This window comes from Cupressus sempervirens, chromosome 10 (genome assembly GCF_028749045.1).
Source record: "Cupressus sempervirens isolate cs-2001-9-10 chromosome 10, ASM2874904v1, whole genome shotgun sequence".
NCBI lineage: Eukaryota > Viridiplantae > Streptophyta > Pinopsida > Cupressales > Cupressaceae > Cupressus > Cupressus sempervirens.
The window spans coordinates 555,011,983-555,020,468 of record NC_143127.1 but is presented as its reverse complement, the minus strand read 5'-3'; positions in this window follow the sequence as shown (position 1 = coordinate 555,020,468).

Here is an 8,486-nt window from a genome sequence, read left to right as displayed (position 1 = left end):
TACCATTTCTGGATTCTTCTAATTTTGTGCCAACTTCTAACGTGGCTTCTAGAGCCTTCTATTTGGTTGGTGGATGCCAACTAGCACTTTCTAGAATGTATTCCTAATCCTTAACCCTTTGGGGTCTATTTAAGGACAATTCTGGCATTGTAAAAGGCAGTTCAAAGTGGAGTTTGAGAGAAGGTATTGGGAGAAGAAATTATCTCTAGATTTATGCTATTATAAGCCTATAGGGCATGTTTTGGAGTCTATTTCTCTGCACTAAGTGTAGTAGCATATTTTCATAGTTATTATAATTTTCCCTTTCCTATTGTGTCCATTCTGTGCTTGGGTTGTGTCTCCATCACTGTGGTCACCTGAAGTGCATGATATCAAATGAAAACCAATTTCCTTCACACCAAGTAGTTTTATCATCTCCAATTTGATGGTTGAATTAGTATCTTCTAACATCCCTGAGGAAATAGAAATGGTGTCCTTTTCCTCCATAGACCGAAAAAATGTTCATAGCTAGTATAGTTCTTTACATGTTACCTCTAGTTTTCCTTTAAAAAAAATATTTGTTGGTTGTGTTTTGCCTGGGAAATTTGGGCATGACAATTCGTATCACCTAAACAAGGTTTCTAATGCATATTTGAACCACTCATAGCCACAAACAAATGTTTCTTTTGATGTGCCTATGGGATGTAGTCAAAAATTGCTTGTAAGAGAACTCAAGACATTACATTCACAAATTTGAGGATGGATCATTGGAGGCATTGACTCCATCAGTTGGAATCAAAATAGATAATAATAACAAATATTATTACATGATGCCCAACCACTAGATTCAATTTTGTATGAAGGCCCATATTAGTGCAACATCTAAACTATTAAAACATAATCATAATAAAATATTTATATCAATAACTTTCACTTTCAAAAAAAAAAATCCAATTCACAAAAGCACTTTAGATGCTAACATCTCAATAATTTATCTTGGTTGAATTGAAAGAAGAAAAGCATTGTAGTGTTGAATGTGATAAAGGGATATGTGAAGAAAAATAATAAACAATGATGGAAATATGAGATGAAGTCATAACATTGCAAGTTGAATGTGATAAGGAAACAAAATGCAAAATGTGAAGAAATAGAGTAAACAACAATAGCAATATGAGATTGAAGTAACTATATAAACATAAATTTTAACCAAATTTTTTTTTTTAAAGTATAAATAAGAACCTATGGAGGCATCAATTAAGGTGGTCCTTGACCATAGAATATCTATTGCCCAAGTCCAGGACTCCTTGGTGAATACATAGGCATACTAGTTGCCATAGTTGGTTGCATGCCAACTAGATTATGGACAACAAATTGAGCCTAGTAAGAAATCAAAAAATGAGAACTTCATTCCAAAAATTTCTAACCTCAAGGTTCAAAAATCATTAGCTCAAAACTTTCATAGCACCATTCCTGAAAGAGTGTTTTCATTCTATTCTGAAACTAAGAGCAATACAACCATGAAAGATATGATTGTAGACAGTCATATTACAAACACACAATACCACCTCACACATAAAATAATGAGGAATCATGCCAATTAGAAATTATTGTTGTTCTTATAATTTCTTGCAACTAGTAACAAGATAATGACAATGGATGATGATTTAATAAGATAATAATATTATCTAAAGTTTTCCCCAAGTAGCCTTGAAAATCTAAGAGAGAAACAATACAAGGTTATCATGGGTAGTTAAAGAATTTATAACCATTAAGAATGAGGTATTTAAAATAAAGTTAGTCGATTGAAAAAAGGGGGAGTTTAGAGGATGGATTAAAATGTAAATGAGATTTTGTTCCTCTCACTGTACAACCAAGAACGATGAGAATGGTAGAAAAATAATAATATGAGAAATTTTAGATTTTGATTCCATTTGTGTTTGTTTTGTTCCCTTTAGGTCAATGTCATTTTCTCAAGATACTGTAAGTATTGATAACTTGATTTCAATGGGTATCAATTTTCTTGGTGGAATTCCATTTTTTTAATCGGTTTTGTTGGTTTTGGACCTAAAATTCTATTTTATATGGAACCAATCAGCCATGCTTACACGAAATACATTAGCCACCTTAGAGAAGATTTTGTGAACTTACAAAATCTATTTTTCTTAGCATGTTTGGATCAATTTCTTTTCTAAATTTAAATCTGAAAACTATCTTCTTCATGGAAATAAAATAGACGCCTGATCCCCTCAACAATTTGAATTTAAATTTTAGTTTATACAGATTGCTGAAGTAGGAAGAATTTGATGGTCAAGTCATATTATGGGCTGCAAATTATCATTGGGATATGAATTGATTTTGCAAATGAAAATTCTGGTTTCTTTTAAATAGAAAAGACAGTATTAGTTATTTGTGTATTACAAACCAATTTAAGTCAGATTTGGTTAATTTTTGTGGTAAGAGTTTTACTAGTTATTATCAAACTATTTAGTGGAGATTTTTATTTGACTGACAAATCAATATGTGGGAATAAGTGAGATATTATAGAACAATTTCAAAAAGTTTACTTTTATTGGGTAAATTCCCATCATCATATGAATCAATTATTATTGTGGAATATATGACATTTTTTTGGTGGTGTACATGATTATTATATTGGAATGTTGAAGAATTTCAATATTTAGATTTTAGTGATTTAAGTCTATTTGGGAATGAGGAAAATTGAAGCATAGAACATTGATAAGTTATTGTTGCCTCTAATTTGGTCAATATTGTGCTAGTAATGAGGAATGAATTTGCAAATTTGAGAAATTTGAGAGAATTCTCCACTTCATTAGGTAATTGAATGATCAAACTTTGTGAAAAGTTCAAGGTCATTTATGTTTAAAAGAAAATGTTGTTGAAAAGTTGCAAAAGTGCAACTTTTACAATGGTGTAACTTTTGTAAAAAAATGTAAAATTGATGCACGAGGAAGAAATCTAGTCCCAATAAGTTAATTTAGATATAAAACCAATAGGGGTCTTTAAATTCCTTGTTTTAATCAAAAGGAGGTCCATGGAAAAATGTTAAAGGAGGATTTAGTAAAGATTAGATCAAGTAGTCTCTTTGATTGTCATGATTTGGGAGAACCTTGGTTGACAATTATGAGTTTATGTAACAAATTTGGATGTAATATTCCTTAAAGTGATGATGAAATGAATGAAAATGAAGTATATTATTTGTAGACAATTCCACAAGTGCTTGGATTGAAGGATAAAGTTTCCTTATAGTTTGTTGTGGCAATCACAGTAGTGCCCCTTTAATGTGTTCTACTTAACTAGTATATTGACTAGATATAGTCTAAATGGTATTTGAAGTTGTAAAATTATGGACTTTTTAAATTAAAGTATGTTTGGAATTTTTCCATGACTTTTTATAGAAGAATATATAGATTGTTTAATAACTAGTTATAAACTCTCAATAATAGGGGTCTCATGAAGGATTTGACAATAACTTCCTTTATGACCATCCAAAAATTCTGATCTTATGGTATTTGAAGTGAACTCAATAATAGTTAGGATTTTTATTTTTTTTGATATCCATTAATTTTGTTTATTATGATAAATGTGATGCTTTGGGTGGACTATATATACATACTTCTTCTTATTTTTATGACAATCAAACAAAGTCTTTGTAGAAGTATTTTAATGTCCTGCCTGGAGATCCTTGGAACAGGGATTCAATTCAAGCCAAGATATATACATATACATATACATATACATATACATATACATATACATATACATATACATATACATATACATATACATATACATATATATATATATTACAATGATGAATGTACATGACAAAATCATACAAGGATCACAAAGATTGCAATGGAAGGCTTCACCAACAATCTAAGAAACCAATTAATCTCCAAATGCCACTACCAAACTAAATGACTGACAATGAAAGATGCATAACTGAAACCAAACCAAAATATTATGAATTCAAAATTCAACTCCAAAGGATTGAAGAAAACCTAAGAGGGTACCCAAAATGCCTCCCAAAAAGTCTAGGTAATACTAAAAAGTGCTCATTGTTCATCCGCACTAGTTTTTTCAAAAGCCAAGCGATACTTTAAATCAACATTGGGTGATACTTTATAGTATCATGTGATATTTCTCAAGAAGGTGGGTGAAACTTTCAAGGATTGGGCAACACATCTCTTAAGGTTGTACAATACAATACAAGTACCATAGATACTTCTTTAGAGGGGGTGCAATACTGGAAAGTATTGCCCAATATTTCTCTAAGAGACATGTGATACAATCAAGGATTGTACGACATATCTCCATTGGGTGTGTGTTACAAAATTCTATAGTGCCATGTTGACACATGGTCACCCAAGAAAGGAGAGAAAGCACTTAAGGAAAACAAAAAGGGTAAGAAAAAGTTCAAAACCTCACATTGGAGAGTACTAGATCCACATAAGTTGAGGAATGAACACTCAAGTACATAAAAAAATAAGATGCTATGAAACAAGAAAGAGGAACGTCTATCCATCTAAACCATAGCAGTAAAAGAATGTACTGAAAGCAACATTGTAGTGTATAGAAGCAACATCACAATGAACAAAACAACTAAGTACGTAGTTCCTCCCAACCATCAATAGCATCATAAGACCATCATGGATCCTAGCCATCCCCCGCACATAACATACCAAGCCACTGATTAGATCATTGGTACTATTATAATAGGGATGTCACTACTAAAACATACTACAATATAAGCATAAGAAAATATAACATGCTAGTAGGAAATCATAAGATAATCCTACAAGTAGATAACATCACCTATCACATGCTAATCACCATAATAAGGAAATCTAACATGCTAACCCAATAAGCAAAAGATAATCCAATACAACAATTCACATCATCTAGTCATATGCTAAACATCATAATATGGGAATGCATAAAATAAACTAACATCATCTAAATATGATATCCAAGCATTCTAATGAAAGCATAAATCATAAGAAAGCATACTTCAAAACTTGAAGTACCAAGTGAAAACATCCAACAACAGTTGCACTAGGATAAAAGACCATCTCTGTACACCAGTCCCTAGTAGTGGTGAAGGTAGCTACACCTCCCAACCATGTGGCACCTGTAGGTCCACACTCACCATGCTAATGGAGATAATGATCCAACCACAAACACACAAAAACAACATCCATGGCTAACACTCATGCTAGACAGTATGATGGTTGTAACCAAGAACCTAAGACAATGCAAGGAGTATAGGTCATGGTCAGACACTCAATAGGCTACTAAGTAGGGGTTAGCATCATGGAGAGTTACTTGGCATCGACAAGCCCAAGCTAGTATTGGCAGCATCAACTTCCTAATGGAAGGTGCACAATTCTAGGTAGCATCAAATTCCCAATGAAAGGCACACAATTCCTCTTTTTAATTATCTTAAGTTTTATTATCAAACACACATTATATTTAGTTATCACTTATACAAAACTTCCTCTGCCAACTAGGAAATAGTCACTAGGCTGCAAGATAGAAGCCCCTCCATATGCTACCCTACCTACCCATGCTCATCCTACAAAAAGTGCCCATGGGCATGCATACTCTCATCCCAACCCCAATGATCATAACTTCCAAAAGTACCACAGAAGATCGGGCCTCACAAGTCACTCGATAAATGTATGTGCACATGCTCGTGTGTGGTGCACCACCATTATAGAGATCATAACACAAGGACTAGATGAGAACACAATGCAAAATAACACTCAACCAAAAACAACTTAGGAAGATCGATTCTACACGAATCCCAAGAACCAATAAAACCACACATCATGAAATCACTCAACCAACCTCAATTTGGGAGTATGGATTCTACATGAATATCAATAATGCAACAAGACCAAACATCATGAACTCACTCAACCAGCTTTAATATGAGAGCATGGATTCTACATGAATCCTAGAGTCCACAAAACAATAACAAGGGTCCAAAAGAAACCATAACACTAAGTATAAAATCACTCAATTGAACACATAGTTGGGAGTATAGGTGTGACATGCATCCCAATGCAACATAAAAGTGCAATAGTGGTCTGACTGATATCCAAATAGATCATCTAGGTCCACAACCTACATTGTGCCAAGAAAACTTGATAAAATAGGGCGGCATGCAAAATGAGGCAAAAAACCCAAAATTTTGGAAAACTTCAAAATTAAAACCCATTTGACCTTTGGGTACAAAAACACCAAAAATCCAAAAATAATTAAGTTTGGACATCGTATTCATAAATAACTAGCATAAAAATACAAAACCCCAAACTCTCATCTCAAAAAATAGGGAAATGTTCATACCTGCCCAACTGGGTAGAACTAGCATACATAAATGAAGGGGGACACTAGTTCTCAGCCTCCAAACAAATAAATACCAAAAACAAAAGTATAAACAAAGCTGAAACAATAAAATAGGAAAGCCCTACCTCACAACTAAAAAGAAAAAATGAGAATCTAAACCATAAAATAAATGGTTTGTAGAAGTAGCTGAAAATTGCAAAATCCAAGATTTCCCCGAGCCAGATTTGATGAGCCTGATCTCATGAAAATCCCATGCCTATAGCTCTCACAATGAACAAAACAATAAATTCTCATGAATAATATTTTGGGTTTTACTCTACCACTTTCTAATTCAAAAGTGAGAAGTGAGGAATTAAATTCCTTTTTGGATATTTATTCACTTTTCAAGTGAATAATCGATGAGGATAAATAACTAGTCAACCTAGTTAAACCTCGAATCGACCCAAACAAAAATAGGCTATTCCTATAAATAGGAATTCATATATGGTAAAGTTGCCAGAAATTAAAATAAATCAATTAAAAAGCTTAAAATCCAAAAAACACATAAATTTTCTTAACTTTTATGAAAAAGTGAACCTCTAAATGCACAGACACGCTCACTGGTCTAACCACATAATGCAAATGAGTTTGGATTTAATAATCACCAAAAGGTTTAATTAAACAATTAAAATAAGGATACATCAACCATATAGTGATGACATTGGTATAATATGAATGGCTAAATCACTAACTCTATGTGCCACTACCAGGGATATAAATCATGCACACTAAACAACACAATCAAGTGCAATTGCATATAATAACATAGTCAAAGCAATAAATGCATTAAATCACCTAATTTAACTATTTATTTAATTATATTAAAATAATATATTTACATCAATCACGTTTGCATAAAGCATAAAAATGCAAGAATGAAGTAAATAACCATAGCATTAAATCCATCACATAACATAATCAATGATATGTCCAAATACTAAATAACTAGATATCATCATAAAACACATTGTCACCTCAAAATGCCATCATCATGCAATATGATCAATTGAAAAACATAGTAATCTAACATCTATGATACTAAAATCAAGGTATAACATCCGACCCTTGGGTCATCTCAAATGTAAACATAACATGAGTAATAAATATCTCTTAGATCAAAATATAACAAAGTAAATATCTGTAGCACATAATCAATGAATCGAACATGGACAATCCATTTTTAAATTAGTTTAAGATTTTAATAACGACAATTTAAACAATACAAAAATAACTTAAAAAACATAAGAGAACATAGTAAAAAACATGACTAACCACTACTACAGGAACCTAGTCCAGTGTAGCATGGTAAAAGCACACAGTGTAATCTTTGCACACATCTCAAGGTAATCACAGAAAAACCTCATGATACTACATTGATCTTGGTAACCACTAGCACAAACCTTAGTGAACCAAAAATCACATCATAATCTTATAATCAACCATAAGCATAATCAAAGCAACTGATATAGAAACATAAATCTAATGACCACTCATGGTCACAATCACGATCCATCAGAACAGAAGATCAACAAGGTTGCATCCATCAGGATGACTTACAAAAGTCAAATGGGAGAGGCACTACATCATCCCTCCAAAGACTAGGCTTACTCTCAGAAGCTTGCAATCCAAGAATAGAAACCAAAACACACCAAGAGAAAAATTGAAATTGAGAAATTAGAATGACTCACAAAATCCTTCACAAGTCCATCCAAATCAATCCAACATTATCAAACCATCACTTCATCCCCAAATAGGTCAACCACAAGAGAAAGGTGTTACACTGACAAAAGGTCCTCCAATAAGGAACCTTCTATGTGCTAGGAAAAACCCATCTAGCTAAAAAGTCAACAATACAAGGGAAGGAAAAACCCACTCTACCTCATCCATAGGTGCCCAATTATGACATGCACCTACCACGTGACCACAAAATAAGGTTAAAACATGACACACATCCAAAAAGAGTTGGAATCATGGGGAATAACCATCCCAAAATTCCCAAGAATATTATCATGTCACACATCAGCATCCTTGAATCCATGCAAGCTCACCCTTTGAACAAAGAGGATGATGGTTTACTAACAAAATTACACACTCTA